This window comes from Bombina bombina, chromosome 8, assembly GCF_027579735.1.
Source record: "Bombina bombina isolate aBomBom1 chromosome 8, aBomBom1.pri, whole genome shotgun sequence".
Taxonomy (NCBI): domain Eukaryota; kingdom Metazoa; phylum Chordata; class Amphibia; order Anura; family Bombinatoridae; genus Bombina; species Bombina bombina.
Genome location: NC_069506.1, coordinates 102,781,186 through 102,795,541, shown reverse-complemented (window position 1 = coordinate 102,795,541; position 14,356 = coordinate 102,781,186).

The following is a 14,356-nucleotide window of genomic DNA, read 5'->3' as shown; positions in this document are numbered from 1 at the left end:
ATTTAGATAGGGCATGCAATTTTAAACAACTTTCCAATTTACTTTTATCATCAAATTTGCTTTATTCTCTTGGTGTTCTTTGTTGAAAGCTAAACCTAGGCAGGCTCATAAACTTATTTCTAAGCTGTTGAAGGCCGCCTCTTATCTCATGAAATAGCGCTGTCTAGCTGTGAAAAATTGTGAAAATACACTGGCTAGATTACGAGTTTTGCGGTAGCTGAAAAAGCAGTGTTAATAGGTGCTAACGCTACTTTTTTACTATCGCTGGTATTACAAGTCTTGCAGGTTTAGGGTCACCACACACTTTTTTGGCCTTACCGCAAAACGACTTACGCTTCGCAAAGTCTTTTTTCTATGGGACTTTTATAGCACTGGTATTACGAGTCTGTCCTGGGAGGCCAAAAAGTGAGCGGTACACCCTATCCTGTCAAGATTTCTAACGCATTTGAAAGTCAGTAGTTATGAGTTTTATGGTACAACGCCGTAACATAAAATTCATAACTAAAGTGCTAAAAAGTACACTAACACCCATAAACTACCTATTAACTCCTAAACCGAGGCCCTCCCGCATCACAAACACTAAAATAATTGTTTTAACCCCTAATCTGCCGCTCCGGACACCGCCGCCACCTACATTATATTTCTGAACCCTTAATCTGCTGCCCCCAACATCGCCGACACCTACATTATATTTATTAACCCCTAATCTGCTGCCCCCAATGTCGCCGCCACCTACCTACACTTATTAACCCCTAATCTGCCGTCCCCTACGTCACTATACTAAATTTATTAACCCCTAAACCGCCGCTCTCCCGCCTCACAAACATTAGTTAAATATTATTAACCCCTAATCTGCCATCCCCAATGTCGCCGCCACCTACCTACATTTATTAACCCCTAATCTGCCACCCCCAATGTCGCCGCCAATATATTAAAGTTATTAACCCCTAAACCTAAGTCTAACCCTAACACCCCCTAACAAATATAATTTAAATAAATCTAACTAAATATTCCTATCATTAACTAAATAATTCCTATTTAAAACTAAATACTTACCTGTAAAATAAACCCTAAGATAGCTACAATATAACTAATAGTTGCATTGTATCTAGCTTAGGTTTTATTTTTATTTTACAGGCAAGTTTGTATTTAATTTAACTAGGTAGAATAGTTATTAAATAGTTATTAACTATTTAATAACTACCTAGTTAAAATAAATACAAAAGTACCTGTAAAATAAAACCTAACCTAAGTTACAATAACACCTAACACTACACTATAATTAAATTAACTAAATTAAATACTATTAAATAAATTAAATTAAATTAGCTAAATTACAAAAAAACAAACACAAAATTACAGAAAATAAAACACAAATTACAGATATTTAAACTAATTACACCTAATCTAATAGCCCTATCAAAATAAAAAAATCCCCCCCAAAATAACAAAAACCCCTAGCCTAAACTAAGCTATCAATAGCCCTTAAAAGGGCCTTTTGCAGGGCATTGCCCCAAAGTAATCAGCTCTTTTACCTGTAAAAAAAAATACAAACAACCCCCCCAACAGTAAAACCCACCACCCACACAACCAACCCCCCAAATAAAATACTATCTAAAAAAACCTAAGCTCCCCATTGCCCTGAAAAGGGCATTTGGATGGGCATTGAACTTAAAAGGGCAGTTAGCTCTTTTGCAGGCCCAAAGTCCCTAACCTAAAAATAAAACCCACCCAATACACCCTTAAAAAAACCTAACACTAACCCCATGAAGATAGACTTACCGGGAGAAGTCTTCATCCAAGCCGTGCCGAAGTCCTCAACGAAGCCGGGAGAAGTCTTCCTCCAAGCTGGGCGAAGTGGTCCTCCAGATGGGCAGAAGTCTTCATCCAGATGGCATCTTCTATCTTCATCCATCCGGCGCAGAGCGGGTCCATCTTCAAGACATCCGACGCGGAGCATCCTCTTCATCCGACAACTAAAAACGAATGAAGGTACCTTTAAGTGACGTCATCCAAGATTGGGTCCCTTAGATTCTGATTGGCTGATAGAATTCTATCAGCCAATCCGAATGAAGATAGAAAAAATCCTATTGGCTGATGCAATCAGCCAATAGGATTGAAGTCCAATCCTATTGGCTGATCCAATCAGCCAATAGAATGCGAGCTCAATCCTATTGGCTGATTGGGATTTTTTCTACCTTAATTCCGATTGGCTGATAGAATTCTATCAGCCAATCGGAATCTAATGGACGCCATCTTGGATGACGTCACTTAAAGGTACCTTCTTTCGTCTTTAGTCGTCAGATGAAGAGGATGCTTTGCGTCGGATGTCTTGAAGATGGACCCGCTCCGCGCTGGATGTAAAGTGTGTTAATTTAATTTATTTAATAGTATTTAATTTAGTTAATTTATTTAATTATAGTGTAGTGTTAGGTGTTAGTGTAACTTAGGTTAGGTTTTATTTTACAGGTACTTTTGTATTTATTTTAACTAGGTAGTTATTAAATAGTTAATAACTATTTAATAACTATTCTACCTAGTTAAAATAAATACAAACTTGCCTGTAAAATAAAAATAAAACCTAAGCTAGATACAATGTAACTATTAGTTATATTGTAGCTAGCTTAGGGTTTATTTTACAGGTAAGTATTTAGTTTTAAATAGTTATTTAGTTAATGATAGGAATATGATAGGAATATTTAGTTAGATTTATTTAAATTATATTTGTTAGGGGTGTTAGGGTTAGACTTAGGTTTAGGGGTTTATAACTTTAATATAGTGGTGGCGACATTGGGTACGGCAGATTAGGGGTTAATAAATGTAGGTAGGTGGCGACGATATTAGGGACGGTAGATTAGGGTTTAATAATATTTAACTAATGTTTGCGAGGCAGGAGTGCGGCGGTTTAGGGGTTAATAACTTTGATAAAGTGGCGGCGACGTTGGGGGCGGCAGATTAGGGGTTAATAAGTGTAGGTAGGTGGCGGCAACATTGGGGCGGCAGATTAGGGGTTAATCAATATAATGTAGGTGTTGGCAATGTTGGGGGCAGCAGATTAGGGGTTCATAAGTATAATGTAGGTGGCGGCGATGTCCGGAGCGGCAGATTAGGGGTTAATAAGAATAATGTAGGTATTGGCAATGTCGGGGGTGGCAGATTAGGGGTTAATAAGTGTAAGATTAGGGGTCTTTAGACTCAGGGTTCATGTTAGGGTGTTAGGTGTAAGCATAAAATGTGTATCCCCATAGGAATCAATGGGGCTGCGTTACTGAGTTTTACGCTGCTTTTTTGCAGGTGTTAGACTTTTTCTTAGCCGGCTCTCCCCGTTGATATCTATGGGGAAATCGTGCACGAGCACGTTACACCAGCTCACCGCTGACTTAAGCAGCGCTGGTATTGAAGTGAAGTGTGGAGCAAAATTTTGCACAACGCTCACTTTTTGTCTTTTAACGCTGGGTTTGTAAAAACTCGTAATACCAGCGCTGCAGGAAAGTGAGCGGTGACTTGCAAGTTAGCACCGCACCCCTGTTACCGCAAAACTCCTAATCTAGGCGACTGTGTGTCATATAGATAACATTGTGCTCACTCGCATGGCGTTATTTATGAGTCAGCACTGATTGGCTAAAATGCAAGTCTGTCAAAAGAACTGAGATAAAGGGGGAGTCTTCAGAGGTTTAGGTACAAGGTAATCACAGTGGCAGAAAGTGTATTAATATAACGTGTTGGTTATGCAAAACTGGGGAATAGGTAATAAAAGGATTATCCGTCTTTTTAAACAATAATATTTTTCAAGTAGACAGTTTCTTTAATGTTTGAAGTGGTTTCTAGGAGACATCTAAGATAACTCCAATCAATTTCTTACCCATACTCAATAGAACTTTTACTGTTAAAATTGTGTGACAATATAACTTCTTCTGTAATGTCAGCTCCCTTATCTCAATGATTGCAGTTGTTACGCTGAGAATTTCTAAGCTCATTTTGCAATATTTACCTTGATTTAGCATATTTATTTATTTATTTTTACTAAAGGAGCACTGTTTCATACCCTTTTAAATTAAGGGAACATCCATTTTCCAGATACTCTGCTCTCCATGTTAAAACTGGCTTTAGAAAATTCCACAAGGGGCTTTATATCACTGGCTTCCAGGCCAAGAGACTTTTAGATAATTGGATCCTTAGGCCATATTAACATTCTTGGGTACTAGAACTGATCTGCAAATTGGACCAATTAGGATTATAAAAATTAATTTCGCTTCTGTTTCCAGGAGGTTTATATGTGTCCTCATTCCTTAACAGGTGCTCAAACATTTTGTCAGGTGTTAATTGTAACTATAACCCCATTTTCATGGTGAGTTTAAAAAAAAAAACAAAACACAAAAAACAGCTTTCCAAAGTATGTTGTTTTTCCAACTGTAACCAATATAAATTACTTAAAATATTAGGGTTAGATTATGAGTAGATCGCTATTTAGCGCTCCCGCTTGAGCATAAACTTCGCTCGACTTCACCATTTTGCGCATGTTCTGTAACGTGCGTATTACAAGTTGAAAGTAACGCGCTAAACCGATGCACGTGGATAGCCGAAATTAAAATATCGCAACCATGTTAACGTCAGAAAAAAAACCTAACACCCAACAAGTCACGCAAAAAAAGATTTGCCTAGATTACGAGTTTTGCTGTAACAGGGGTGCGGTGCTAACGAGCCTTTTTTTTTCACCGCTCCCTTAAGACAACGCTGGTATTACAGGTTAATTTAAACCTGGCGTTAGCCGCAAAAAGGTGAGCGTAGAGAAGAATTTAGCTCCACATCTCACCTCAATACCAGCGTTGATTACGGTAGCGGTAAGCTGGCTAAACGTGCTCGTGCACGATTTCCCCATAGGAAACAATGGTGCTGAGCCGGCTGAAAAAAAAACTAACACCTGGAAAAAAGCAGCGTTCAGCTCCTAACGCAGCCCCATTGATTCCTATGGGGAAACACATTTATGTATACACCTAACACCCTAACATGAACCCCGAGTCTAAACACCCCTAATCTTACACCTATTAAACCCTAATCTGCCGCTCGACATCGTAGCTACCTACATTATAATTATTAACCCCTACTCTGCCGCTCTGGACACCGCCGCCACCTACATTATCCCTATGAACCCCTAATCTTATGCCCCCAACATCGCCGAACCCTACATTATATTTATTTACCCCGAATCTGCCCCCCAATGTCGCCGCAACCTAACTACACTTCTTAACCCCTAATCTGCCGCTGCCAACGTCGCCGCCACTACAATAAAGTTATTAACCCCTAAACCTAAGTCTAACCCTAACCCTAACACACCCCTAATTTAAATATAATTAAAATAAATCTAAATAAAATAACTACAATAAACTTAATTAATCCTATTTAAAACTAAATACTTACCTATAAAATAAACCCTAAGCTAGCTACAATATAACTAATAGTTACATTGTAGCTAGTTTAGGATTTATTTTTATTTTACAGGCAAGTTTGTATTTATTTTAACTAGGTACAATAGTTATTAAATAGTTATTAACTATTTATTAAATACCTAGTTAAAATAAGTACAAATTTACCTATAAAATAAATCCTAACCTAAATTACAATTAAACCTAACACTACACTATAATTAAATTAATTACATAAACTAACTACAATTAAAATAAATAAACTAAAGCACGAAAAAAAACCCCCACTAAATTACAGAAAATAAAAAAATAATTACAAGAATTTTAAACTAATTACAGCTACTCTAATCCCCCTAATAAAATAAAAAAGCCCCCCAAAATAAAAAAATTCCCTACCCTATACTAAATTACAAATAGCCCTTAAAAGGGCCTTTTGCGGGGCATTGTCCCAAAGTAATCAGCTCTTTTACCTGTAAAAAAAAGACAATACCCTTCCAACATTAAAACCCACCACCCACACACCCAACCCTACTCTAAAACCCACCCAATCCCCCCTTAAAAAAACCTAACACTACCCCCTTGAAGATCACCCTACCTTGAGACATCTTCACCCAGCCGGGCACAAGTGGACCTCCATAGGGGCAGAAGTCTTCATCCGATCCGGGCAGAAGAGGTCCTCCAAGCAGCAGAAGTCTTCATCCAGGCAGCATCATCTATCTTCATCCATCCGGAGCAGAGCGGGTCCATCTTCAATCCAGCCAACGCGGAGCATCCACTTCAAATGAAGTCCAAGCGAAGAATGAAGGTTCCTTTAAATGACGTCATCCAAGATGGCGTCCCTTGAATTCCGATTGGCTGATAGGATTCTATCAGCCAATCAGAATTAAGGTAGGAAAAATCCTATTGGCTGATCCAATCAGCCAATAGGATTGAAGTTAAATCCTATTGGCTGATCCAATCAGCCAATAGGATTGGTCTCACATTCTATTGGCTGGGGATTAGAGTAGGTGTAATTAGTTTAAAATTCTTGTAATTATTTTTTTATTTTCTGTAATTTAGTGGGGGGGGGTTTGTACTTTAGTTTATTTATTTTAATTGTAGTTAATTGTAGTTAGTTTATGTAATTAATTTAATTATAGTGTAGTGTTTAATTGTAATTTAGGTTAGGATTTATTTTACAGGTAAATTTGTATTTATTTTAACTAGGTAGCTATTAAATAGTTAATAACTATTTAATAACTATTCTACCTAGTTAAAATAAATACAAACTTGCCTGTAAAATAAATATAAACCCTAAGCTAGCTACAATGTAACTATTAGTTATATTGTAGCTATCTTATGGTTAATAAAATTGAACTAGTGTTTGCGAGGCGGGAGTGCGGCGGTTTAGGGGTTAATATATTTATTACAGTGGCGGCGATGTCCGGTCGGCAGATTAGGGGTTAAAAATTGTATTTAAGTGTTTGAGATGTGGGGGGGGGCCTCGGTTTAGGGGTTAATAGGTAGTTTATGGGTGTTAGTGTACTTTTTAGTACTTTAGTTAAGAGTTTTATGTTACGGCGTTAGCCCATAAAACTCTTAACTACTGACTTTTAAATGCAGTATCAGTCTTGACAGGAGAGGGTGTACCGCTCACTTCTTCCAAGACTCGTAATACCGGCGTTAGGCAAATCCCATTAAAAAGATAGGATATGCAATTGACGTAAGGGGATTTGCAGTATGCTCGAGTCGCGGAAGAAAAGGGAGCGGTACACCTGTACCTGCAAGACTCGTAATACCAGCGGGCGTTAAAAGCAGCGTTGGGACCTCTCAACGCTGCTTTTTAAGGCTAACACAAGACTCGCAATCTAGGCGATTGTGTTTAATCAAGTGTGCTAACCTGACTTGAAATATTAAGATTTAACATTCCAATGTTCTTCACATAGAATAATATGTTCTATTTATTTATAAATACACACACATATATATATATATATATATATATAATGTTTTTGGTAATATATATATATATATATATATATATATATATATATATATATACTGCTGTATACACACAAATCATGTGAAAATAAAGTACACCCTCTTTAAATTGTATGGTTTTATGTATACAAATCATCTTGTCCTTAGCAGGTCTTAAAATGAGGTAAACACAACTTCAGATGAACAACAACACATGACATATTACACTATGTTATGATATAATTAACAAAAATAAAGCCAAAATGGAGAAGAATGTGAAATATTTACTGAAAATACACAGTTAAACACTATATTAAATATTAATATTGCATAAATATCCTTTTACATGTTTTCATCTACTTGACTGCAAAGGGCTCCAGTGCATATACAGTGTATATATATATATATATATATATATATATATATATATATATATATATATATATATATATATATATATATATATATATAGTATATATTTATTTATTTTATTTATTTATAAAATATTTTACCAGGAAGGATACATTGAGATTTCTCTCGTTTTCAAGTATGTCCTGGGTCCACAAAACATTGCATTGATACAATAGGGTACAATACATTTCAAAAACAATAATAATGCACAATATATGCAAAAATTTAACCTAGAACAGGTAGAAAATATATAATCAACCATGACAGGTGCATTCTGTTTTGAGATATGTAGAGAGGGATCTCATAAAGGATATTAGGCTTGGGGAAGGTTTGAAAGTGTGCGGGAGGTCATTCCATAATTGTGGTGCTCTGTAGGAAAAGGAGGATTGAGCTGCTTTCTTTTTGTATTGAGGCAAGCTAAATAATGTGCTGTTACTGGATCGGAGGTTATAGGAGGTGGTAATAGCCGGGGAGAGCATTCTGCTCAGGTAGGATGGGAGCTTCCCAGAAATGCTCTTAAATACAAGGCAGGCAAGATGGAGGGTCCGTCTGGATTCCAGCATCAGCCAGTTTAGTTCTTTTAGCATGTCACAATGGTAGGTCCTGTAGTTACATTGTAGCATAAAACGGCAGAACGAGTTATAAAATGTATTAAGTTTATTAAGGTGAGTTTGCGGTGCAGGTGCGTATACTACGTCCCCATAATCCATGATAGGCATCAGCATTTGCTGTACAATCTTTTCGTTTACTGTAGGGCTGAGGCAAGATTTGTTTCTGTACAGGCACCTAGTTTTGGATAAAGTTTAGATGCAAGTTTTTCTATGTGGAGGCCCAAAGATAGATTGGGGTCTAACAACATACCCAAGTATTTGAAAGAGTGGACTGCAGTCAGTGTGCAATTGGATTTTGTTTTGATGCGTAGATGGGAATTTTTTATTTTGTGTAGTTTAGGTCCCTTTCCAAAGATCATTGTGACAGTTTTGTCAGTGTTTAGGAAGAGTTTGTTTTTTGAGTTCCACTTTTCTACCTCTGTGAACCGGTCTTGGAGCACTGCTTCAAGCTGCGGCAGATCGGATTTGTTTGTATAGATTACCGTGTTGTCTGCGTACATGTGAACAGTTGAGGATTTGCAGACATTAGGCAGATCATTTTTAAATAATGTGAATAGTAGGGGGCCGAGAATGGAACCTTGGGGAACACCACACATGATTGGGAGAGGGAGTCACTGTCAGAAATGGAGACATACTGTGATCGATCCAATACATATGATCGAAACCAGGTTAACGGACGATCAGCAATACCAGAGTATTTTAGTTTGATCAGTAGTATGTTGTGGTCTACTGTGTCAAAGGACTTTGCAAAATCAAGGAAAATAGCTCCAGTTAGGTCTCCTTGTTCCATGCCAGTTTGGATGTCGTTGCAAACTTTTAGGAGGGCAGTTGTAGTGGAGTGATTCGGGCGAAAACCTGATTGTTCAGGGGCCAGATAGTTAGATTGTTGGTAATACTCACATAATTGCGTATGGACGCATTTTTCTAAGATTTTTGACAATACTGGGAGCAATGATATAGGGCGATAGTTAGAAGCCAAGGTTAACTCCCCACTTTTATGAATAGGCCCTACTCTTGCAGTTTTCCAAAGTTTGGGTATGTATCTAGACATCAAGAATTTGTTAATTAGGGTCGTGACAGGTTTACCAATTGCCGGCGCACTGAGCTTCAACAGCATTGCTGGAATTTGATCAGGTCCAGACTGGTTTTTCGATTTTTGGATTATTAAGTTGTTTCTTAATGACATTGATGGGTACCGGTCTAAAATTGAACTTCTCTATGTTGGGTCTTTGCTATTTTAGTGGGGCCTGATCCACATTTGTAGTTTCAGGATGTGTGTCATTTATTAGTTTGTCAATCAGGGTGGTGGAGCATCCAACAAAATAATTGTTAAAAGGCATTTGCTACTTCTAATGGGAGTTCCAGGGCTACCTAGTTGCAGAGGGCTGTGATGCAGCTGAAGTATGTTGCTCTGTGAATTTTCTTTAAAGACTGTGGCAAATATACTTTAAATTCAGCTGGTTGCAGAGGGCTGTGATGCAGCTGAAGTATGTTGCTCTGTGAAGTTTTTTTAAAGACTGTGGCAAATATACTTTAAATTCAGCTGAGGGAGAGAGATATATTAGTGTCAGATTGGCCTGCAAAAAAAAGTTAAGGGAGGGGGTATCTATGGACATTTGAGCTAGGGGTCATTCAGGCAAAAAACACAGGGAAAGTCCACAAATTACAGAAATAAGAGAGGTATCCATTGAGGGAAATAAAACCATTAAACAAGGAGCAAGCAAGATATATGGTCCATCAATATGCTCCAATATGCATTTAAAATAAAGAATAAAAAATCATAGCCATTACATATTACAACACACATTAGTAATAACAGGGTAGAATATAATGAGATGACTATCTTCCAGAGGCTACCTGGTTGCAGAGGGCTGTGATGCAGCTGAAGTATGTTGCTCTGTGAATTTTCTTTAAATACTGTGGCAAATATACTTTAAATTATATATATATTATATATATATACTGTATATATATATATATATATATATATATATATACAATCAAATCAATCCTACAGGATGCACTCCATGTTACAGGAATAACAACTGCAACGCTTGCTATACAATCAATCAAAATAGTAGTACAAAAGTCAGCACTCATTGGTCTTTAAAAGTAAAACTTAATGTTTAATCTTCATGTAAAAACAGCATAACGTTTTGAAGCCCAATTTGCTCCTTTGTAAAATGCAGTACAAAATCTTACCTAGAAAACCATCCCATACATCCCCTTATATATATATATAGACACACATATGTATATATGTTTACATAAGTATTTATGTGTTTATATATGTCTGTAAATACATATATACACATATAAAAACATATGTACATACATATATATATATATATATATATATACATATAGTATATATACACACATATACATATGTGTGTCTATATATATACATAAATATTTATCTGTTTATATATGTCTGTAAATACATATATACACATATAAAAACATATGTACACACAAACATATATATATATATATATATATATATATATACACGCACATATATCCATACATATACATATTTAGATATGTATATGTAAGTATCTTTACGTTAAAGCCCTTTAAGACTTTTTTTCCTAACACCTGAGACCTCATATCTTAGAGCCCTTATAACTGTTATGTATTTGTTATGTGTTTTGTGACACTTTTTATTTGAGCATAACTGTTAACCACAGCTGTAAAGTTGTGCTATCCCGACACATGTTCAATTCAAATTCGCTCAAGTGAATGGGTTTACTTTCAACTTGGAATACGCACGCTACTTCCAACGTGTGCGAACACCCGTGATAAACCCTGTTTCGCTTGTGTGTAACAGTTAGTGTGCCACTCGTAATCTAGCCCTTAGATGGATATTTATACTACTTTACTGTTTTATAGAGCTCTACTTTTTTTTTTTACTCAAAATCAGTATCACAATAATAATAATAATTTCATATATACAAAAAAAATAATCCCCTAGATTACGAGTTTTGTCGGTAATGGTGTGCGGTGCTAACGAGCAGTTTTCCCTCACCGCTCACCTACAGACAATGATGGTATTACAGGTTTTTAAAAACCCAGCGTTAGCTGCAGAAAAGTGAGCGTAGAGCAAAATTTAGCTCCACATCTCACCTCAATACCAGCGATGCTTACGGTAGCGGTGAGCTGGCAAAACATGCTTGTGCACGATTTCCCCATAGGAATCAACAGGGAGAGCCGGCTGAAAAAAAACCTAACACCTGCAAAAAAGCAGCGTAAAGCTCCTAACGCAGCCCCATTGATTCCTATGGGGAAATACTTTTAATGTCTACACCTAACACCCTAACATGAACCCTGAGTCTAAACACCCCTAATCTTACACTTATTAACCCCTAATCCGCCGCCCCGACATCGCCGACACCTGCATAATATTATTAACCCCTAATCTGCCGCTCCGGACACTTATTAACCGCTAATCTGCCGCCCCCAACGTCGCCACCACTATAATAAACATATTAACCCCTAAACTTAAGTCTAACCCTAACCCCCCTAACTTAAATATAATTTAAATAAATCTAAATAAATATTCCTATCATTAACTACGTTATTCCTATTTAAAACTAAATACTTACCTATAAAATAAACCATAAGCTAGCTACAATATAACTAATAGTTACATTGTAGCTAGCTTTGGGTTTATTTTTATTTTACAGGCAACTTTGTATTAATTTTAACTAGGTACAATAGTTATTAAATAGTTATTAACTATTTAATAGCTACCTAGTTAAAATAAATTCAAATTTACCTGTAAAATAAATCCTAACCTAAATTACAATTACACCTAACACTACACTATAATTAAATTAATTACCTAAACTAAATACAATTAAATACAATTTAAATAAATTATCTAAAGTACGAAAAAAAACCCCACTAAATTACAGACAATAATAAAATAATTACACGTTTTTTAAACTAATTACACCTAATCTAATCCCCCTAATAAAATAAAAAAGCCCCCCAAAATAATAAAAAGCCCTACCCTATACTAAATTACAAATAGCCCTTAAAAGGGCCTTTTGCGGGGCATTGCCCCAAAGTAATCAGCTCTTTTACTTGTTAAAAAAAAGTACAATACCCCCCAAAATTAAAACCCACCACCCACACACCCAACCCTTCTCTAAAACCCACCCAATCCCCCCTTAATAAAACCTAACACTAACCCCTTGAAGATCACCCTACCTTGAGAAGTCTTTACCCAAGTCTTCAACAAAGTCGGGCAAAGTGGTCCTCCAGACAGGCAGAAGTCTTCATCAAAGCCGGGAAGAAGAGGTCCTCCAGACAGGCAGAAGTCTTCATCTTCTATCTTCATCCATCCGGTGCGGAGGGGCTCCATCTTCAAGACATCCGACGCGGAGCATCCTCTTCAAACGAAGTCCAACTGAAGAATGAAGGTTTCTTTAAATTATGTCATCCAAGATGGAGTCCCTTGAATTCTGATTGGCTGATAGAATTCTATCAGCCAATCGGAATTAAGGTAGAAAAAATCCTATTGGCTGATGCAATCAGCCAATAGGATTGAGCTGGCATTCTATTGGTTGATTGCATCAGCCAATAGAATGCCCGGCTTCATTGAGGACTTCGGCCCGGTTGGGTGAAGACTTCTCAAGGTAGGGTGATCTTGAAGGTTAGAAGGGTTAGTGTTAGGTTTTATTAAGGGTGGGTTTTAGAGTAGGGTTGGGTGTGTGGGTGGTGGGTTTTAATGTTGGGGGGGTATTATTGTACTTTTTTTTACAGGTAAAAGAGCTGATTACTTTGGGGCAATGCCCCGCAAAAGGCCATTTTAAGGGCTATTTGTAATTTAGTATAGGGTAGGGCTTTTTATTATTTTGGGGGGCTTTTTTATTTTATTAGGGGGATTAGATTAGGTGTAATTAGTTTAAAAATCTTGTAATTATTTTATTATTTTCTGTAATTTAGTGTTGTTTTTTCCTGTACTTTAGATAATTTATTTAAATTGTATTTAATTGTATTTAGTTTAGTTAATTAATTTAATTATAGTGTAGTATTAGGTGTAATTGTAAGTTGTTAGGATTTATTTAAAAGGTAAATTTGAATGTATTTTAACTAGGTAGCTATTAAATAGTTAATAACTATTTAATAACTATTGTACCTAGTTAAAAAGGAAATTTATGCTTACCTGATAAATTGATTTCTTTTACGATATGCCGAGTCCACGGATTTCATCCTTACTTGTGGGATTTATCCACCTGCTAACAGGAAGTGGCAAAATTCCTGTTAGCAGGAGGATAAATCCCACAAGTAAGGATGAAACCCGTGGACTCGGCATATCTTGTAAAAGAGAAGGAAATGTATGCTTACCTGATAAATTGATTTCTTTTATGATATGCCGAGTTCACGGGTTTCATCCTTACTTGTGGGATTTATCCTCCTGCTAACAGGAATTTTGCCACTTCCTGTTAGCAGGAGGATAAATCCCACAAGTAAGGATGAAACCCGTGGACTCGGCATATCTTGTAAAAGAAATAAATACAAACTTGCCTGTAAAATAAAAATAAACCCTAAGCTAGCTACAATGTAACTATTAGTTATATTGTAGCTAGCTTATGGTTTATTTTATAGGTAAGTATTTAGTTTTAAATAGGAATAACGTAGTTAATGATAGGAATATTTATTTAGATTTATTTAAATTATATTTAAGTTAGGGGGGTTAGGGTTAGACTTAAGTTTAGGGGTTAATATGTTTATTATAGTGGTGGCGACGTTGGGGGCGGCAGATTAGGGGTTAATAAGTATAATGTAGGTGGCGGCGGTGTCCGGAGCGGCAGATTAGGGGTTAATAATATTATGCAGGTGTCGGCGATGTCGGGGCGGCGGATTAGGGGTTAATAAGTGTAAGATTAGGGGTGTTTAGACTCAGGGTTCATGTTAGGGTGTTAGGTGTAGACATTACAA